The 22,818-nt window shown below is 40.6% G+C and overlaps 1 long non-coding RNA gene across 3 annotated transcripts; it reads right to left on the reverse strand.

Annotated features, from left to right (window-relative positions):
- Positions 1 to 886: 886 nt before the first annotated feature.
- LOC112642302 (uncharacterized) lies at positions 887 to 22,061 on the reverse strand. 3 transcript variants are annotated; one of them, XR_004805083.2, is made up of 5 exons: positions 21,526 to 22,061; positions 20,988 to 21,044; positions 8,789 to 8,878; positions 7,235 to 7,652; positions 887 to 1,406 (listed from the first exon to the last, which is right to left on the reverse strand). It is a non-coding gene; the product is annotated as an uncharacterized LOC112642302 (long non-coding RNA). The 3 variants fall into 3 exon arrangements; XR_004805082.2 differs by lacking the exon at positions 8,789 to 8,878 and adding an exon at positions 10,956 to 11,242; XR_004805081.2 differs by lacking the exon at positions 8,789 to 8,878.
- Between the last annotated feature and the right edge of the window lie 757 nt (positions 22,062 to 22,818).

The raw sequence follows: 22,818 nt of genomic DNA on the forward strand, positions 1-22,818 counted from the left end.
CCTATGGATATAATCATGTGGGTTTTTTGTTTTTAAGTCTGTTGATGTGGAGAATTACTTTGATTTTTCAAGTGTAGACCCACTCTTGTATTCCTGGGATAAATACTCTTTGTTTTGTGTTCTCTTTTTACATATCAAATTTGATTTTCTAATATTGAAGAATTTTTGCATTTATATTAATAAGAGATATTGGTCTGTTTTCTTGTATTTGTCTAGTTTTGATATGAAGATACTCTTAGCTTTATAAAATGAGTTAGGAATTGCCCCTTTATCTTCTAGAAGAGATTTTGAAGAACCAATTATTCCTTGTACATTTGATAGAAATCACTAGTGAAATCATCTGGACTGGGATTTTTCTTTTTTGAATCCATGAATTAGATTTCTTTAATAGGTGTATAGTTCACTTTATTTCTCTTGAATGAGTTTTGGTAATGTGTCTTTCAAAGAATTGGTCCATTTCATATAATTTATTGCATGTTTGTGTAGAGTTCAGAGTATTTCCTTATCTTTTAATGTTTGTAGGGAGAATAGTCTTTCATTCTTTGTCAATAATTTGTCTTATTTTTTTCCTGGTCAGTCTGGCTAGACATCTATCACCTTTTTTTTTTTAATCAACTTTTGGTTTCATTTCTTTTAAATTTAAATTCTACTAGCCAACATATTATAACATCATTAGTTTCAGATGTAGAGTTAATTAATCAGTTGCATATATTTTTCTGTTTTCAATTTCATTGATTTCTGCCCTTTAATTTCTTCTGCTTGCTTTTGAGTATATTTTGCTTTTTTTCTAGGTTACTTAAATGAATCAACCCATTTTTGAGACTGTAAAACCATAATAAAAATCCTAATTAAAATAAAAACTCAGGCAAACCCATAGAAACAAATATTCTGCATAAAATATTTTATTAACAATAGGGAAGCCAATATGTCAATAAATGCTAAAAGCTATTGGCTCTCACTCAGCATTGTTTTAAAAGTAGCATGTTCAAATAAAAACTATTTAAAAAATACAAAAAACAAAGTACAGAAAACTCTCAATTTGAGTCCTGCCCCCCAGACAACCATTTCATAGTCCTTTGTTTATCCTTCCAATATGACATTATGCAAATATAAGCAAATATATATTCTCATTCTTAATAAAATGTATTTTATATCTATACAATATTTTTTATATATTTATATATACATGCATATATACACATTGTTCTCTACCTTGCATTTATTTAATATCTTGGAGATATTTCCATTTCAATAAGAGAATTTTTTTCATTACAGCTGCACATTCTTCCACTGTAGATGTATAGTCTATTAAACCAGTCCTCTACTGATGGACATATGTGTTGTTTTCCATTTTTTACTCCCTGGAAACAATGCCAAATATTTTCAAGGCACACATGCAGGTGTATCTGTGGGACAGAAATGGGATATTTGGATCAAAAGGCAAATGTGTCTTTAGTTTTGGTAGATACTGTCAAATTCCTTTCCATAGGACTTCTATTTTGTAATCCCCACAGCAGTTTATGAGAATGCCTGCTTCTCTACAGCCTTATTAAGAATGAATTTAACTTTTCAGTTTTTTGCTCATCTGTTAAATGAGAAACGTTATCTCAGCATGGTTTTGATTTGCATTTCTCATGAGAAAAGTTTGACACCTATCCATACATTTGAGGGCCATTTATATTATCTCTGAACAGTCTCTTCACATTGTGTGTGTGTGTGTGTGTGTGTGTGTGTGTGTGCACGCGCATGCGCTTTGATGATTTCTAAGAGCTTTTCATAAAGAGAGGTGGATCTCTTTGTGATATGGGTGGCAAACATTTTCACCAGTTTGTAATCTTTTACCAAGTTTGTACTCTTCAGGGAACTGGTGAGGGAGAAGGTCTTCCTCTTTCCTAAGTCCTCCCTCCCTCAGGGCCTCTCTTTCCCACTCATTATTCATTCATTACTTTAATTAATCAGAGGAATTCAACAGAATATGGATGAAGGCAGTGACTGGGAAAAAAAAAAAACATTTCATGATCATATATACCTATACCCCACTGAGTTGACACTCCACAATGAACCAGTTACACTTCCTTCTGCTTCATATTGTAATATTTTACAAAGGACCTATATCATTTTGTAATTAGAAGAATCAATACTACTTTCAGTAGGGACCGGAAAGCATGAAATAGAAAATAGCATCCATTTATACTGTTAATATTAGTTTATTTTTTCAAGTTTTTTCCTCTATTTGTGTCTTTTTAAAAAATATTTTATTTATTTATTCATGAGAGACAGAGAGAGAGGCCAAGACACAGGCACAGGGAGAAGCAGGCCCCATGCAGGGAGCCCAACGTGGGACTTGATCCCAGGTCTCCAGGATTACACCCTGGGCTGAAGGTGGCGCTAAACCGCCGAGCCACCTGGGCTGCCCCTCTATTTTTGTCTTTACATCTGCTATATTGTGTGCTTTTTTCTAAGTCATTAAAAATGACCCCAAACAGTTTTCTTGCTGAATATATATAAATGCATTGATGACTTTGAAAAAAATCTTTATATAGTAATCCTTTCCTTTTTAAAAATAGTACAAATAACATGGTAATGTATACCTTTTATATATAACTCAACTGATTATGTCCTTAATATAGATTCTTAGATCTGAAATTTGAGTCACATGGTATGAACATTTTAAAGGCCCTTGATAGAGATGCCATATTGTGTTCTGGAAAGGACGCTGCCAAAGTATTCACAGGAAATTTAATTCACTAAAGTACAAAAGATATTAGAAAATAAGGAAAGGCTAAAAATAAGTTCTAAACATGTAATTCAAGAAGCTACAAAAATGACAAATCTAACAAGTACACAGATATAATAAAGAAAAATTAATAGAGGGATGCCTGGGTGGCTCAGCAGTTGAGCATCTGCCTTTGGCTCAGGGCGTGATCCCAGGCCCCGGCATTGGGCTCCCTACGTGGAGCCTGCTTCTCCCTCTGCCCGTCTCTGCCTCTCTCTCTCTGTGTGTCTCTCATGAATAAATAAATAAAATCTTTTTAAAAATTTAATAGAAAATAGCATGTAGGAGCATAATATGTTCTGATTAGAAAAAATGAATAAACCCACACCTAGATATATTTCATAAAATAGCACATTTTCCAACTTTTCAGGACTTTGCCTAACCTCTTTAAATATAGAGATAATCTGAACAATACACACTTGTCTCAAAGGGAGCAATAAAGTGGCTAATTAGACTTTAATAAGTAGCATCAGGGCAGCCCCGGTGGCTCAGCGGTTTAACACTGCCTTCAGCCTAGGGCATGATCCTGGAGACCTGGGATCGAGCCCCACGTCAGGCTCCCTGCATGGAACCTGTTTCTCCCTCTGCCTGTGTCTCTGCCTCTCTCTCTCCATGTCTCTCATGAATAAATAAATAAAATCTTAAAAAATAATAATAAATAAAAAGTAGCATCAGAGGCTCAGAAATGCTGAATAAAAATAAATGTCAATTTAGAATTCTATACTAAATTGTATATAATTCAAGAATAAGGGAGAAATAAAGAACTTACTATTCACAGACACACTTGATGAAAAATTAGAGATTATATAAGGAACTCTTTTATAAGGCTTGCTACATGACATTCACTATTTTAACCATTCTACAAATATTAATTCATCTGATCCCTGTAACAACCCTATAAAGTAGATACTGTTATCATCCCTACTTTATAGATACAGAAAGTGAGGCACAAAGAAATTCAGTAATTGGCTCAAGGCCACAGAGCTAGAGATCAACAACAGACCCACATAGGCTTTGACCACTGTACAAATTGCCTCTGTTCTGGGAAGCTGAGGAATGGAATTCACAAGGAAAAGAGGAAATACAAGAACTAGTAGTGAGAAATTGGCAAATATGCAGGTTAATTCAAACTTGCATTGTCTATTTACAACAAAATAATGACAAATCTGGGAACATGTTAAAAACATGATGAAGTTAAAATCCTATACAACCATACAACCTGGGAAAAGGAGAAGCACAGTTACTGTTCTACTCTCTATTGTTAAGGAGGGACATAATGCAGACTTTATTACAATGTTATCAATGTTAATAAATATCAAAACAAAAATATAAAATTTATTGATCCTGTAGAGGAAAATAGAGAAGAAAACATAATCCAATGGAAGGAATGAAAGAAAAAGAAAGAAAACCCCCAAAATTGCAATCCAACAAATTTTTCAAGGACTTTAGACAAGTTGATTATCCTTTCATGTAAGTTGTAGAAAGTGCTTAAAATAGCCAGGACAACTTCTATAAAGCTATCGCACTTGAAAATGTGTTATTGGCCCAGGGGTATACAAATTATCTATTGAAAAGATTATCTGTCTGAAAGCTGAGATGACAGAAACTGAAATCCCTTAATTAGTTCTAAAATATCAGCATTAAAAAATCTCAAAAATGTAATGTGTGAGGTATAAAGCAAATTGCAAAAATATTATCTATGTAAAAATTTAAGACCTCATGGACATACAGGTAACAAAAAACCCCAAAAACATACACAGAAGTAATACACAATAACTTAAGCAAAATTGTTACCTCTGAGCAGAGTAACATAGCAGAAACTTTAGTTAAATCTATTTTTTTACCAAAAAAAGACTTGATGCTAATATGTAAAAAAAAAAAAATTTTTTTAAGATTTTATTTATTCATGAGAGACAGAGAGACAGAGAGAGAGAGAGAGAGAGACAGAGACAGGCAGAGGGATAAGCAGGCTCCATGCAGGGAGCCTGACGTGGGGCTCGATCCCAGGTCTCCAGGATCACACCCTGGGCTGAAGGCGGCGCTAAACCACTGAGCCACTCAGGCTGCCCCTAATATGTAAAAAATTTTAACATACTATTATAGTCATTATATTTTCTGAACTTTTTTTGTATGCCTGATAGATTTTATAGTTAAAATATTTAAATCGAAAAACAAAAAGGAAAAATGAAGAGGAAGAAGGAAAAACTCGTATAAAATGTGACTTGTTAGAATTTTATTAATACCTTCATTCAATGCTATTTGAGTCCTCTCATATGCCAGTTGCCATTAAAACCCTCAGGCATACTAACCGCCTATCCCAATGTGAGCCAGTGGTCTCTGGACAGCTCACTGACAGTCCTCCTAGAGCTCCAAAGCCTTTCTAATTGTAGATATCCTTCCCCTTGAAATAGCTCCTTGAGGGGCACAGAGAACATACTGGTCCTAGGTGAAGGATTCAGACAAACCGTCTCTCTTCCTTACCCATATTTAGTTATGAAACTGGGTCCTTGATGTCTTCTTAACCTCCACTGGCCCAGGTCTTCCCTTTCCCAGGCCCCCAGGCTATGATTAATTTTTGCGTCCTGAAGAGACTCAGCCTTATTACTACTGCCTTCCTATATGGTCCTTCCTCCCACTGGGGGATAATGGTCCCACCTGACTTAGGCCACCTGGGGAAATGATGGGGCATGGCGTTGCCTTCCAAGGCCCCTCACATAGCTCTTCTACCTCTGGTCCCAATGGGCCCTAATGCAGATGGGGTCCAGATATACCCACTATAGACCACTCTCTGCTCGGCTCAGAGTCCCAGGGAAAGCTCTGTACTGGAGGTCACTACACTTGCTAGAGACTTTGGGAGAAGCCTCCAAGCTTTCCACCTCCACCATCCCACAACCTCCCTCCTAAGCACTGTTCTTTTCCTTTTCCCTCTAACCATCCCCTTTCAGACTTGCTTTCCTCTCCTCTAACTCCCTTCCATAAACCCTAACCCAAGCCCTTTCTTTAGCTGTCTCTTTTACAGACATCTACCCTGAAGATGCCATACCTGGAAATCTCTACAAGCCATGGTGTAAGGCATCCGGCAGCCTAGAGACATGATGGATCATGAGATGCTCAATTAAAGTCAGGAGGCTTTCGACCTAGAAGAGCCTTTGTCAGGTAAGAGGTGTCTTTCCCAGGAGGAAGACCTTGTTTGTCACTGGTGCTGGGTAACTCATTGGTCATGTCTAACATAAGCATCTTTGAGATGGAATCAACCTTCTGTGGAGATGGTGAGTCCAGAGCCTGACACATAATTTCATTTCACAGGATATTTTCCTAATACGAGAGATACTTTTGTAAAAACACACATGTTAAAACATGTATTTTTATAATTGATAGTTCAGGGGTGAAAATTCTTATTTTGAAGGTATATATTTTTAAAGTTACTACACTGATTTAATAACTTGAATATTTATCTCAAGTCCATTAGTATATTCATCAGGTTAATAGGACTTCTCTCTTGCAGGGATTAACTAATGATGAAATATGTAATCTGACTGAAATCTTTACTATAAAATATATTTTAAAAAGGTTTCAGAGGGGGATCCCTGGGTGGCTCAGCGGTTTAGCACCTGCCTTTGGCCCGTGGCGCAATCCTGGAGTCCCGGGATCGAGTCCCACGTCAGGCTCCGGCATGGAGCCTGCTTCTCCCTCCTCCTGTGTCTCTGCCCCTCTCTTTCTCTATGTCTATCATAAATAAATAAATAAATAAATAAACAAACAAACAAACTTTAAAAAAATAAATAAAAAGGTTTCAGGGGATCCCTGGGTGGCTCAGCGGTTTGGCACCTGCCTTCAGCCCAGGGCGCGATCCTGGAGCCCCAGGATCAAGTCCCACATCAGGCTCCCGGCATGGAGCCTGCTTCTCCCTCTCCTGTGTCTCTGCCTCTCTCTATGTCTATCATAAATAAATAAATGAATCTTTTCAAAGTCCACACATTGAAACCTTTTTTTTTTTTTAGTCTTTTACCACACATCACACTTAAAGGGGGTTTTCTCCCATATGGAGTTGCATTCAACAAATATTTAGTGAATGGCTACTTGTGCCAGGCAGTGTGCCAGGAGCTAGGGACAAAATGGAGAACAAAGTATGCATAGCTGGACTCTCATGGAGTTCACATAATTGTTAGAAAAAGACTCTCTGGTAAAGGGGGAGAGATGCACTCTGGCAGAAGTCCTGACCACATGTTCCAAATGTGTAGAGTATTCCTCTCACATGGTATCTGATGAATGTGAAGACTTGAGCTCATTTCTCACAAACACAAGATTTCTACGTTTCTGAGACCCTATGGTCTTTTGTGAACATGATGGTTCACATTGTACCTGAACCCCTTACCATGTCTATCACTTTGAATGGTTTCTCTGTGTGAATTCTTTGATAAACTTGGAGATCTACGCTCTGACTGAAGAAGCACTTACCACACATGCTTGTAGAGTTTCTCTCCTGTGTGGACTTTCAGATGAGCATTTAAGTCCCTGTTTTCAGAGTTTCACAATTAAACAGTTTCTCTTACGTGGACTCTCTGATGTGCTAGGAGATCTATGTTTTGACTGAAGCCCTTACCACACTTTTCATGCTTGTGGAGTTTCTCTCCAATGTGGACTCTCTGATGGATCTCTGATTGAAGGCCTTGCCACACTCCTCACACGTAAAAGCCTTCTCTCCTGTGTGAACTCTTCGATGAACATGAAGATTTGTGTTATAACTGAAGCCTTTGCCACATGTATCACATATGAAAGGTTTCTCCCCAGTATGAATTCTCTGATGATAGATAGCAAAGATCTGTGCTCAGACTGAAGCTCTTCCCACACTCAGCACAGTCATAAAGTTTCTTCCCTGTGTGGAAAAGGGGATGAGAACAAGAAAATGTTTGCAATGATGAAAAATATGATTATCAAAAATCTCAATCAAGGCTACAAGCAATAGGTTCAGACTAGAGAATGAGGAAAACGATAGTAGACAATTAAAAGACCAATCTGAAGAATTCTACCAGGATTCAGAGGGAAAGGATTAAAAAAGTGAAATTATGAGAAAAATATTAAGTTGCGAAGGACAGATCTAGACCTTATATATGTATGAGAGATACAGGGATGCCTACATGGCTCAGTTGGTTAAACACCTGCCTTCAGCTTGGGTCATGATCCCAAGGGATTGAGTCCCACATCAGGCTCCCTGCTCAGTAGAGAGCCTGCTTCTCTCTCCCTCCCTCTCTGTCAAATAAATAAAATCTTAAAAAGAGAGATATAAGAGGAGCAAACAGAAGAATTAATGAAAATGTACTTAATCTGAAAGAAATGGACTCTTTAGATTGAAAGTATCTCCCCAGTACCATGCAGGAGTGTTGAAAAAAAGACTAACATACACATATCTAGCTGAAATTTCTAAATTTCAAGGATCAAGAAAGCAAAAGCATATAAAACATTAAAATAAAGCAAATTACTTCCTTGAAAGGGGAATAAGATTGGCAAAAGACAATGGTACAATGTCTCCAGCATCGTGACAGAAAAAGACTCTACAGTCAAGAATTCTAAACGTCAGCTGATGATTCGCATACATAGGCAAAAGGGAGATACTCTCAAAAAAGCAAGATGACCAAATTAATCAAAATAAAAACTCATGAAAAGGGAAAACATGAAGCATGAAACATGAAAAAGTAGAAATGAATAATGAAAACATAAAAGCTTTTCCTCCTTTTCACTCAGTAAAATCTCATGAAATCATAAAGGAAAACTTCTATGAACTGAAGGATTCAGAGATGAACAGGCTCAGTGACCGGCAAATATAATTTCTGAAAAAAAAATCACATACCTAGACATATTCTGTAAAATTTCAAAATTGCAAGGAGAAACAGAAACAAGAACAAAGTTCTAAATGTTTTCAGAAGGGAAGGAAAAAACCAGGTTAAATTATAAGAGAATTACTAAATGAATGTATCAGACTAAGATCAGGTTGCCATAGATCTTCAGCATCACCTCTTTGTACAGGGCCCTTTGTGCAGGGTCTAGTTGCCCCCACTCCTCCTCAGTGAAGCCCACGGCCACATCCTTCAATGTAACAGGTTCCTAAAACACCAATGAAGAGTAATTCCTCTTAAGCATCTACACCAATGTTTGTGGTACAAAGGGTAAACTTGGGAACACTGACAAAGGTAGACAGAAGAGAGGAGACTTCAGAGTTCTGCCCCAAACTCTAAGAGTCATTAAAAGACAACTTTTTAAAAGATACATATTATCTTAGGCAGAGGCTCACTGCCCTAGTAATACAAGGAGCTCTTAATACCAATTAGAAGATAAAATATCCCAGTTAAAAATGGACAAGTGAGGAGTACCTGGGTGACTCAGTCAGTTGGGCATCAGACCCTTGATATAGGCCCAGGTCATGATCTCAGGGTCAGGGTCAGGGGATTGAGCCCTGTGTCAGGCTCTGCACTCAGTGCTGAGTCTGGTTGAGATTCTCCCTCCCTCTGCCCCTCCCCTTGCTATAAGTAAGCAAGTAAATAAAATCTTTTTAATAGTGGACCAGTGAAAAATGATTTGAATGAGTAATTCCTGGAAGAAAAATAAATGCCTCACAAATTATCAAAGAAATGGACATTCGGATAACAAGATACAATTTTCCCCATCCATTGTGTAAAGATTAAGACTTGTAATACCTATTATTAGTGAGAGTGTGAGGAAACAGGACCCTCCTATACTGATGGAAAGAGTATAAATTGGTAAAAACTTCTTTGAAGAACAATTTGGCAGTATTTTATCAAACATCCTTTGATCTAACACTCTTAATTCTAGAAATTCATCCTCATTAACCTATGCTTGAGTTCTTGGTATTATTTGGCCCTGCTGATGACATAGTTTCCCTCAAAACTCTCTCCTCCTAGAGTGGGGATATCATAGTAACCTGGGTTTTTTCCTACCTCTCTGATCACTCTCAAGCTCTTTCTCTACTCATCAATGTTGGGGTTCTCTGGGTTGGATCCCAGACTCTCTTGTTACTCTACATGATCTCATCGATGCTGATAGCTTCCAATGCCATTCAAATGCTGGCAACTCTTAATGAGCTTTGGCAGCCAAGACCTCTAGCCAGACCTAGAGTTCCAGACCCCATTATCTACTGGATGAATATCCAGTACGAAATAACTGACGAATATTTTCCAAATGAAATAAAAATCCACTTGGACATCCCTAAGCCATCTAAATCAACCTGCTCAATTCTGACTTTATCTCACTTCAAAAGCTGCTTCTCTCCCAATGTTCCCTAACTCAGGAAACCACACCTCCAATCACTTGGATGTTCGAGTCAACAAAATAGGCATCATCACCTACTTCCTCCATGTCATCTCTCACTCCTGCTCCATCACTAAATCTTCCTAAGGATCTCTCTTGTCTCTGTCACCACTTTTCTGAGCTACCATCCCACCTCTACCTCCTCATCAGTCTATACCATCTTGCATTCCTTCAACATAACTTCTACTCAGGCCCCTCTTTTTGTGACTTGTCCTTAAATATCCGTGTTCCTCAGTCTTCTCTAGTTACCTTCTTTTTCTTCCCCTTTCACATATCAGATTATCTCCATCAATCCCATGACTTTAATGACCAAATACATGGTGACAACTCATAAATTTGTTAACCTGGATCTGTCTCAGACTTTGATATCTAACTTCCTTCTAGACTTCTTTAATTGGATGTCCCACAGGCACTTCAATGTGTCTTCTAACTCCCCCTCCACAAACACATATGTATACATCTCTATCGCCTTTGTTACTTATCTCAGTAAAGAGTATCACCATCACCTAGCTGCCTCAAACTTGTGTTTCAGTCTTAACTACTCCCCTTTCCTTCAATCCCCACAACTATACACAGACCCACAGTGTTATATGTGTTTTAGATACATACTTGCAGATGTTCATATTCTGCAAATACTCATTTACACAGCCAGGTTCCATTTCATTTCAAAGTTATAATTCAACATTAAGTTCACTGATGTTGAATTAGGCTCACAGATACTTTTATTATTAAACAACTCTAAGGGTTCCTTGATCTATCACTCTTTTGGCAACCCAGCAACTTTAGACCCTCTATGTCTAGGGAATTCTTCACATTATGAATTTGTGAGTCCTCAAGACAAAAGCCAGAAACTCACTTGCCAGAGTCCCCTGTAGCTTGGTTAGCCAGCCAGATGTACTTGCACAAGTCTTTAATTCAGAAGTGAAGAGTTGGAAATGGCAGCAGAGGCATCCAGTTTTAGAAGCACTAGAAACAAATGTTCTAGGGATGGTGTCTTCAGCCCTGGGTCAGCAGTGCAAATTGAGTGCCTGCACAGCAGCAGTGGTTTCTCCACTGCGATGGTCCAGCTGTGTGATCTGGGCAATGTTCCAAGTTGTGTAGCTTCCAGGCCTGTCTTTCTGGCCTCTGAGGAGATTCTGTGAGCTACCAAACATCCTTCAATAAGTTCCTTTTAGCTAAAGAGGATTTTGGTTTTGCGAACAACTGGCATTAGAAATCTTACATAATCATAATAAATGAAAGAGAAATATCTATGTGATCATCTCACAGGATGGCAAAACATTTAATAGAATAAACTGTGTCAACTAGTTAACTATACTTCAATTTAAAAAAAGAAATGTCTAATTTTAAAACCCTTTTAAAGGACAGTGGCCTAAAGTACTTGGGATACAACAGTGAAATAAACAGAAAATATAAATTGAGAATAACATATCAATATGCAATGATTTTTTAAAAACAATAATCATTTATTTACTTAGGAGTTCAGAACCCTTCTAATCACATTAACAACCTTTGGACCCCCATTTTCACAAAATGTAAAGTTTTCATTTGATTAGGAAGCTATCAATCCTGTTTTCAAGCAAACTTGTAGATTCTTGAACTATCTTACAGACTAACTACCAAGTGTAAACATAGCTATATTCATACCCAAATAGAGTGGCTAGGTCTTTTTTTTTTTTTTTTTTTTTTTTTAAGTAGGCTCTGTGCCCAGCATGGAGCCCAATGCCAGGCTTGAACTCAGGACTCTGAGATCAAGACCAGCTGTGATCAAGAGTTGGATGCTTAACTGACTGAGACAGCCAGGTGCTACAAGATTTTTTTATTTGAGAGAGACAGAGAGCATATGAGAGTAAGCAAACATGAGTGGGGGGTGAGGGGAGTGGGCAGGGCAGAGGGACAAGCAGAAGCAGGCTCCCCACTGAGCCAGGAGCCGGAGGCAGGGCTCCATCTCAGGACACCAGGATCATGACCTGAGCTAAACGCAGTCGCTTAACTGAGTCACTTGACTGAGCCACCCAGGTGCCCCATGAGTGACTAGGTCCTAAAATGCACTTGGTAAGAACTAGTAGTTTGGGCAATAAGGCAAGCACATGTGCTATGAACCGAGAATCATTTTATGGGATTACTGAAAAGCTAGTGGTTTTCTTCTCAATTATTGCACTATAAAACATTAATATGAACAGGGATGTGATAGGTCTTTTAGTGTAGCTATCTATATTTATTATGATTCTAAGAAAGAATAAGTTGTACTGTGGGAAGACTAGGAATGAAATTCAGTGTCTTTTGTAAAGCCTTAAAATAATTCACTAATGATATTTCAGTCTTGAAATTCAAGCATCAACATCAATACTTATTGTATAACAACTGTAACTCTTATTTTCTAGGAATATGTGACTTAAGACTTAAAATTAATCAAAGGAAACTTTGTTTAGAGTGGAGTCAGGAGGCTGGCAGGGGGAGCTCTCACACCTACCACTGGGTCAACTGCAGACCCAACAGGAAGAGAAGCACCTGTACCTTGCAAGTCCACACTACTCTAGCTACTACTTTATTATCCCAGTAGGAGCAAGAAAGGTTTCCTCCTGCCCTGACAATAGCCCAGCCAATGAGAGACTGTCACAACTCAACCAATGAAAAGGCACTACACTGTGAACTCCCAGTTTACTCCAATGGATCTTTTGTTTATAAGAGCCTTCCCAACTTTTCCCATCCTTTTCCTTTATAAAAGAGCATTCCTCTCCTGTGTTCTCCACACTTGCCTATGACTTTGCCTTAGTTTGCTTGTCCCTAGTTGCAATTCTGTGCTGTTGCCATTTTTGATAGCAAAATAAGTGGCAGTTTTAAGGTTAACAAAGACACACTTAAGACAAATGTTCTGGATATCTAGACCCTATCTTTTTATAAAGATTTTTTATTTATTTATGAGAGAGAAAGACAGACACACAGGCAGAGGGAGAAGCAGGCTCCATGCTGGGAGCCTGACACAGGACTCCATCCTGGGCCTCCAAGATCACGCCCTGCGCTGAATGTGGTGCTAAACTGCTGAGCCACCTGGGCTGCCCTCTAGACCCTATTTTAATTCTGTTTCTCAATCATCACAAACTTATTTCCTATATAAAGCATTTGTTATAATGCAGTGAATTAATGCAAAATTCTGAATCCAGAGATAACAGCAACTTCAGAAACAAAGCTGATCAAAATAAATTCTCAATAATTAGACATGTTCATATTGTAGCACTCATTTTCAATTCTTAATTATGAGAAGCTTTTGGGAAATGGCTGTAAAAATGAAAATACTCAAGTTGGTCTTGAATATAGAAATATTGCTAATATTTTGACTTGGTCTTGAATATTGGGAGATTGACAATATTTGTTAAAGAGTTTGTTTTGGGATCCCTGGGTGGCTCAGCGGTTTAGTGCCCTGCCTTTGGCCCAGGGCGTGATCCTGGAGTACTGGGATCGAGTCCCACGTTTGGCTCCCTGCATGGAGCCTGCTTCTCCCTCTGCCTGTGTCTCTGCCCCCCTCTCTCTCTCTGTGTCTCTCATGAATAAATAAATAAATAAAATCTTTTTTAAAAAAAGTTTTACAAATTTACAAGTTTACAAAAATAGGGATCCCTGGGTGGCGCAGCGGTTTAGCACCTGCCTTTGGCCCAGGGCGCGATCCTGGAGACCCAGGATCGAATCCCACATCGGGCTCCCGGTGCATGGAGCTTACTTCTCCCTCTGCCTATGTCTCTGCCTCTCTCTCTCTCTCTCTCTGTGTGACTATCATAAATAAATAAATAAATAAATTTTAAAAAAATTAAAAAAAATAAAATTGGATTTGTTCTTAGTCAATAATGAATAATCACATCAGTTACATTGTTATTTTCTAAAATTTATTCCTAAATATAATAGAGGTGTGTTATTATAAATGCCTAAAACCGCAGTGTTAATGCCCAACCCTAGGTTTTATTTCAGCTATTAAAGAAAAAGCAACATCAAGTCTATATATGGCTGGACCACTAGAGATTATGTGGAAAAATTACTGGCAATGTTAAAATGTCTCGTATTTATAATGATCCTACACAGTGAGTAGTACAGGCATACATAAATTAGCTGCTGATATAAATATATATACTAAGCCTCTGACCTAATTGGGCATTTGTAAAGAATATAACCTCTGAAAAAAAAAAAAAAAAAGAATATAACCTCTGTTTTTCCTCCCTCTTCTTTTTTAAGTAGGCTCCAGGCCCAGCATGGAGCCCAGTGTGGGGCTTGAACTCACGGCCCTGGATCAAGACCTGGGCTGAGATCAAGAGTCAGACATTTAACCAACTGAACCACCCCAGCATCCCATGATTCTTCTTCCTATTCCTTGCATCTAGAATGCCTGTGGAATATCATTGTACTACCACTTGGCTGGCGATATTTTTTAATGCTACATATTCTATAGATAGATAGATAGATAGATAGATAGATAGATGATAGATAGATAGATATTCTATATATATAGATATATATATAAAATTAAAAACCCTGATCTAGCCCACTAGTTTGATGGAGTGCTCACTTATATTTCTAGCATAAACACTTTAAATTATTAAATTCCCCTCAAAAGGGAATCATATTTCATTTGCTACTTTTTTCTGACAACAGAAGTGCTATAGAAAATAAGAAAAAACTACAGAAAAAATATAAGATATATAATCGCATTGCCTTCAAAATAACTGCTATTTATATTTTGGCATACATATGTGGATTTTTTTTAAGCTGGGAATATTCTTTACAACTTAAAAATATTTTTCAATTACAGTATCATGAACATTTTCCCTTGTTAGTAAATATTCTTCTACACCTTGTTAAAAGTTGGACTGGTCCAACTTATGGTTACATTATAATTTATTTAACAATCTCCCCGGAACGCCTGGGTGGCTCAGCAGTTGAGCATCTGCCTTTGGCTCAGGGCATGATCTCAGGATCCTGGGATGGAGTCCCCTCAGGGAGCCTGCTTCTCCCTCTGCGTTTGTCTCTGCCCCTCTCTCTGTGTCTCTCATGAATAAAATAAAATCTTTAAAAAAAAACCCAATATCCCTATATTGAACATTTCTTTTTTTTTTTTTTTTAAGATTTCTTTATTCATGACAGAGAGAAAGGCAGAGACACAGGCAGAGGAGAAGCAGGCTCCCTGCAGGGAGCCTGATGTGGGACTCGATCCTGGGACTCCAGGATCACGCCCTGGGCCGAAGGCGGCGCTAAACCGCTGGGCCACCGGAGCTGCCCTATATTAAACATCTAAATTGCTTCCCAGTTTTCATTACTATATCAAGACTGCAAGTTATATCATTGTATTTAAATTTAATGCACTTACAACTTTTCTCTTTGGGTCAATTCCTAGAAGTAGAATTGCTAGGTCAAATATACAGGCACTTTTTTTTTTTTTTAACTTTTTTGTGTTTATTTTTTTATTGGAGTTCGACTTGCCAATATATAGTATGACACCCAGTGCTCATCCCATCAAGTGCCCCCTCAGTGCCCATCACCCAGTCACCCCAAGCCCCCGCCTACCTCCCTTTCCACCACCCCTTGTTCGTTTCCCAGAGTTAGGAGTCTCTCATGTTCTATCACCCTCTCTGATATTTCCCACTCATTTTCTCTTTCCCTTTTAATCCCTTTCACTATTTTTTAAATTCCCTGAATGAATGAAACCATATAATGCTTGTCCTTCTCTGATTGACTTACTTCACTCAGCCTAATACCCTCCAGTTCCATCCACGTTGAAGCAAATGGTGGGTATTTGTCGTTTCAAATGGCTGAGTAATATTCCATTGTATACACAGACCACATCTTCTTTATCCATTTATCTTTCGATGGACACCAAGGCTCTTTCCATAGTTTGGCTATTGTGGACATTGCTGCTATAAACACTGGGGTGCAGGTGTCTCAGTCTCTCACTGCATCTGTATCTTTAGGGTAAATCCCCAGCAGTGCAATTGCTGGGTCATAGGGTAGGTCTATTTTTAACTATTTGAGGAACCTCCACACAGTTTTCCAGAGTGGCTGCACCAGTTCACATTCCCACCAACAGTGCAAGAGGGTTCCCCTTTCTCCGCATCCTCTCCAACATTTGTTGTTTCCTGTCTTGTTAATTTTTCCCATTCTCACTGGTGCGAGGTGGTATCTCATTGTGGTTTTGATTTGTGTTTCCCTGATGGCAAGCGATGCAGAGCATTTTCTCATGTGCATGTTGGCCATGTCTATGTCTTCCTCCGTGAAATTTCTGTTCGTGTCTTTTGCCTATTTCATGACTGGATTGCTTGTTTCTTTGCGGTTGAATTTAATAAGTTGTTTATAGATCTTGGATACTAGCCCTTTATCTGATATGTCACTTGCAAATATCTTCTCCCATTCTGTAGGTTGTCTTTTAGTTTTGTTGACTGTTTCTTTTTTTTTTTTAAAGATTTTATTTATTTATGCATGAGAGACACACACACACAGATTGAGAGAGAGAGAGAGAGAGAGAGAGAGAGAGAGGCAGAGACACAGGCAGAGGGAAAAGCAGGCTCCATGCAGGGAGCCTGACGTGGGACTCGATCCCGGGTCTCCAGGATCAGGCCCTGGACTGAAGGCGGCGCTAAACCACTGAGCCACCCTGGCTGCCCTTGGTGACTGTTCATTTGTAGTGCAGAAGCTTTTTATCTTGATTAAGTCCCAATAGTTCATTTTTGCTTTTGTTTCCCTTCATAGATGTATCTTGCAAGAAGTTGCTGCGGCCAAGTTCAAAAAGGGTTTTGCCTGTGTTCTCCTCTAGGATTTTGATGGATTCTTGTCTCTCATTTAGATCTTTCATCCATTTTGAATTTATCTTTGTGTATGGTGTAAGAGAATGGTCTAGTTTCATTCTTCTGCACGTGACTGTCCAATTTTCCCAGCACCATTTATTGAAGAGACTGTCCTTTTTCCAGTGGCTATTCTTTCAGATACAGGCACTTTAAAAGACTTCTGGCACATATTTTCAAATTTCCAAAAGCCCTCTGAAATGTTTGTGGCAAAATGACTTTTTTTTTTTAGAAACAAATTCTTTTTTTTTTTTTTTAATTTTTTTTTTTATTTATTTATGATAGTCACAGAGAGAGAGAGAGAGAGGCAGAGACATAGGCAGAGGGAGAAGCAGGCTCCATGCACTGGGAGCCCGATGTGGGATTCGATCCCGGGTCTCCAGGATCGCGCCCTGGGCCAAAGGCAGGCGCCAAACCACTGCGCCACCCAGGGATCCCCAAAATGACTTTTTTCCCTAAGATTCTACTTATTTATTCCTAAGAGACAGAGGGAGAAAAAGGCAAAGACATAGGCAGAGGGAGAAGTAGGCTCCCAATTCAGAGCCCGATGCAACACTTGATCCCTGGACCCTGGGATCATGCCCTGAGCTAAAAAAGCAGATGCTCAACCACTGAGCTACCCAGGTGTCTCCAAAATAACATTTATTTTAAAAATATTTGAGAGTCTGTTTTACCAGAAAGTGTTTTTAAAAAACACTTATCTGCCACTTGACAGGTGGCAAAAATGCCATTTCATTACATTATAATTAACATTTCCTGGATTACTAGTAAAGTTGAAAAATACTAAACCAGGGACACCCAGATGGCTCAGCAGTTGAGCGTCTGACTTTAGCTCAGAGTGTGATCCCAGAGTCCCGAGATGGGAGTCCCACATTAGGCTTCCTGCATAGAGCCTGCTTCTCTCTCTGCCTATGTCTCTGCCTCTGTGTCTCTCATGAATAAATAAATAAATAAAATCTTTTTAAAAAAGAAAAAGAAAAATGCTAACCCAGATGTAAAGATATTTGTAAGTTTTACAGGTCAATAACATTATTTTACAAAAACAAGGAATTTCACCTAACTAGAAACAATGAAAAAGGACTGTTCTTTCCCCCACAATTGAAAAATAAAACCACAGAGTGAGCTGAGATCAGAGTGGCAGGCAGTTGGCCATAAGTTTGCCCCACAGAGAGATGCCAACAGCAGCACTGCTATGTGACACAGAACCTGGTGACAGCTGCAGGGTGGGGAGGTTAGAGTGACTCTAAGGAATTGGAATGATCTAGCAGTATCCTCTAAGCTACTGGCAGAAACAGAAGCAAATGTCCTGTGGAGGAAAATTTCCCATAGGACTCATATATATTAAGATCAAACAGTGAGCTAACAAAGTCATCAAAGGTGAGAGTCAGCAGAAAACAAATTTAGACTACCAACAACTATAGATATTTAAACTACTAGATACAGAACCAGAGCAGCAATACACAAATTATTTGGAAAAAAGACGTCATTATAAGATAACCAAGCAAAGAAATTATCTGGAAATAACATACAGTTGTGGGAAAATAACAAATTGAACATCTAAATAGGCATTAAAAAGGAACTTCTGGGGCAGCCCCGGTGGCGCAGTGGTTTAGTGCCGCCTGCAGCCTGGGGTGTGATCCTGGAGACCCGGGATCGAGTCCCACATCGGGCTTCCTGCATGGGGCCTGCTTCTCCCTCTGCCTGTGTCTCTGCCTCTCTCTCGCTCTCTCTGAATGAATAAATAAATTAAATCTTAAAAAAAAAAAAGGAACTTCTGAAGAATGCACTTGAGGAAAACGAAAAGTGACCCCAAAGGCTGAGAAGAAGGAATGGGACATAAATAAGTGATAAATAGGTGTGTAAATGCAAACAAATACTGTCTGTATAATAATTCTAATAATACCTAATTTATTAAAAGAACAGAATTAAAACGCAGAAAATAACAGTTTATAAGTGAGGATGCAATCACTAATAAAGAGTTTTAAAGTCTTTGCAATATTCTTAAAGTCGTTTAAACTTAGATTTGCAAATATATGGTAAAATTTCAAGGACAGCCACCTAAAGAGTAGATATAGGTTATAAATTTAAAACAAGTAGAGAGGGGGGGAAAAGCCCTAGCCCTTAAAAAACAGTATACAAAAAACAAAAGGTAAGAATTGAGAGAAAAAAACAAAAAAAGAAACAAAATTAAAAGTATAAGTATAGGGGCACCTGGGTGGGTCAGTCAGTTGTGTCAGATTCTAGATCAGCTTGGATCTTGATCTCAAGGTTGTGAGTTCAAGCCCCACAATGGGCTCCACAATGGATATGGAGCCCATTTTTTTTTTTTAAGGAAAAAGATAAACAGATCAAATACACCAGTAACTACACTAAATGCAAATAAACTAAACCCACCAGTTAAAAAGGCAGAGATGATCAAATTGAGGGGGGAATTCAGCTTTAAATTGTTAGTAAGGGATAAGCCTAAAGCATAAGGCCATGAAAAAGTTAAAAGTATGGGAAAAGATAAACCAAGCAAATAATAAGGAAAATAAAGCTGGACTAGCTATCTTAATATTAAACAAAGTAGATTTCTAGATGAAAAGCATCACTAGTGAAATAAAAGGTCACTACAGAGATAAAAATTTCAATTCACCATGAAGCTATAACTCTAAACTTGTATATACCTCTTAAAACATCCATGACTTACATCTTTTTAAAAATCTTAGTCTTGTAGAGAGAATCTGACATATCCACTACTCAAAGAAATTTCACACATTTTTCTTTCTCAATTACTGAAGGGTCAAGCAAACAAAAATAAATGGACACCCACAGATGTTGGCAGCAACCATTAGAGAATACATATTCTACTCAAGCACACATGAAACTTGTAAATATTGATCACCTACTAGGCCATAAAACAATTAACAACAAAAAAAGTAAAGACTCGAAAGAAGTATGGAAGTTCATATACTCAAATCTTCTCTTTAAGAAACAAAAGCTCACCTCCTATAGGAAGTCTTTCCCAATCACTTCTCCAGCACTGATATACTACCGACTTCCATCCTCAGACTGACACTTAAATATGGCTTCTTTCATTTTTACTTAATGTATACACGAGTAGTAATCACTATTTGACACACGTGTATATTCATCTCCCCCAAAGAAACCACAAATTTCGAAGAACTGTATCTAAGTCAATTTGTCTTTCTCTTCAGGGATCCCTGGGTGGCGCAGCGGTTTAGCGCCTGCCTTTGGCCCAGGGCGCGATCCTGGAGACCCGGAGACCCGGGATCGAATCCTACGTCGGGGTCTCGGTGCATGGAGCCTGCTTCTCCCTCTGCCTCTCTCTCTCTCTCTCTCTCTCTCTCTCTCTCTCTCTCTCTGTGTGTGTGACTATCATAAATAAAAATTAAAAAAAAAAAAAGAGCGGTCGTAACTCAGTGGATAAATGAAGGAGCAACATCTCAGGTAGAGAAGATAACAAACTTAAAAGGAGAGCATCAGGGGATCCCTGGGCGCCGCAGCGGTTTGGCGCCTGCCTTTGGCCCAGGGCGCGATCCTGGAGACCCGGGATCGAATCCCACGTCGGGCTCCCGGTGCATGGAGCCTGCTTCTCCCTCTGCCTGTGTCTCTGCCTCTCTCTCTCTCTCTCTGTGACTATCATAAATAAATAAAAATTAAAAAACAAAATTAAAAAAAAAAAGGAGAGCATCAGGCCCGAGGGTAGCATTCTCTTTGGAGTCCCTCATTTCACAGAATAGGACAATTTATGCCCAGGCCACGGAGGAGAAGACTAGTCCACTGACAACAGGAGAAGCAAGGGACCTGGAGACGAATCCTGACTTCCCCACTTAACAGCTTGGTGAACATGACCAGTCTCTAACCCCCCACTGAGGCAGTTGCTATATCTCTAAAATGGGAATAATATCCACCTCTCACACTTATCGTGAGAATGAAAAGTCGATGTTGAATGTATCTAGCATGCAGCAAGTGCTCCATGAATGTTTCCTTCTCCTTTTCTAGGGAAGAAAGAGGAACTTAAAGTTTTTCCTCAAGAGTCCGGACTGGTCCGGACTGCATCTTACCTGGGAATTGGTCACCTCTTCTTCCTCCTGGGCGAGGTCAGAGTTAAGGAGGCAGAGCTGGAGGAGAAAGGAGCCATGAGACACCAAGCCTTCCTGGTAACTCCCAGGGACTGTGGCCATTGTTTCTGCCTTGTCTGAACCGTTCCCTCACCCCCCTGCCCGAGGATGCCTTCTTTTCTCCACACTGCATCTTGTTCACCATCTCACTGAAGCGGTCTTTCCTCTGTTCTGAGTCAAGACTTCCACTGCGTCTGCCCTGTTCTCCGAAAGTGGTCCCCTGACCCAAGCCTTGCTAAGTAACCTCCGCAACCCCAGCGGCTCCACCCCAGTGCTGGCTCCGTTTTGGCAGGCCTCAGGTCACAGGTGTGTCCCCTCAAGATGGGTTCCAGCTGCCCGTGGAGCTGCAGCCCCCATTCATCAAGAGCATGGCTTGTTCTCAGCTGGCATCTTTCTCCCGGGCTCCAAATCTCTCTTCCTGCCTCCTCCCCGCCAGCCAGCCGGGCGCAAAGGTCCGCTAAGCACCTGTCAGGATACATACCTGCAGCAACGCGGGCTAGGGACCTCTGGACACAGGAGCGGCCCGGCAGGCACTCGAGAGAGAAACCCGAGTCCCCGGGAGCACGGGAGCACACTGCTCCGAGGCGAGACTCGAGATCGCGACCCGGACCTGGGTCGGGGGGATGGGGGCGGGGCTCGGAGCCGGACGGAGCAGCCGGCCGCAGGGAGTCCGGGGGAGAAGGGACCCGGGAGCCACTCGGGGGCAGACGCCACTAAGCCCCGTGGGAGGTGAGCAGAGCTGAAACGGGCGCCTTAGGGAACCTGAAGGTTCCCACCCGCCACACCTACGGGTGGCATCACTCCCGGGGCCCCCGGTGTGGGGGCTCAGGTCCCTCCATCGCACCCGCACTCTGGCGTTCTGATCCGCGTCGTTCCGCTGACCCAGAGGCCCCTGTGAGCCCCAGTCTCTCCGCAAGCAGCTGGGGGCGCTGCGAGGAGTCGCGGGGACTCCCCCCGCCCGCCGCCCCTCAGCACTGCACAGCTGCGCGAGGAGAGCCCTCGGCACCTCCCACAAGCCCCCGCGGCACCTCCCACAAGCCCCTGCGACGCGCCGGGTGACCCACCTGCCCGGTGGCCCGTCGGAGTTCCCCTGCCACCCCTGCCGGAGACCGGGAAGGTCACATTTTATTTTATTTTTTTTTTTATTTGTTTATTTGAGACAGAGACTGAGAGAGAGGCAGAGACCCAGGCAGAGGGAGAAGCAGGCTCCATGCAGGGAGCCCGATGTGGGACTCGATCCCGGGTCTCCAGGATCATGCCCTGGGCTGAAGGTAGACGACCAACCGCTGAGCCACCCAGGCGTCCCGGAAGGTCACATTTCAATTTCACTTTCTGGAACCCTCTGTGGAAGGACGGCTTCCCTCCTTCCGATGTGGCGGCTTGCACCGCAGAGCTGCGAGCCCGAGCCTCGCACTTGGGAGTCTGGCTGCTTGGGGGTTGGGGCTGAGACACGGAGGGGCCGGTTGCTTTCATGTGGGCGGGGGTCCTTTCTGGAATGTCCTCGCCCCGGCTCCTCTGGGCCAGCAGGCGTTCTCACCTAGGGTCGCCAGGGGTCAGAGCATGCGGCCCTCACTCCCACACGCCACTGCGGTGCATAGCCCCAGCCCAGGGTGACCCCTGCCAACCCCCCGGGTATGCTCAGATGCGATTACTGCTCAGGACGGGAGCTGAGAAAGAGCTAGAAGGTGAAGAGTAACGTTCAGTAAAGCAAAATGACAGCTTTAAAAGGAAATAAGCGATAAGGCAGCTGAACTTGAGAAAGCTGAGTTTATAA

This window comes from Canis lupus, chromosome 15 (assembly GCF_003254725.2).
Source record: "Canis lupus dingo isolate Sandy chromosome 15, ASM325472v2, whole genome shotgun sequence".
NCBI lineage: Eukaryota > Metazoa > Chordata > Mammalia > Carnivora > Canidae > Canis > Canis lupus.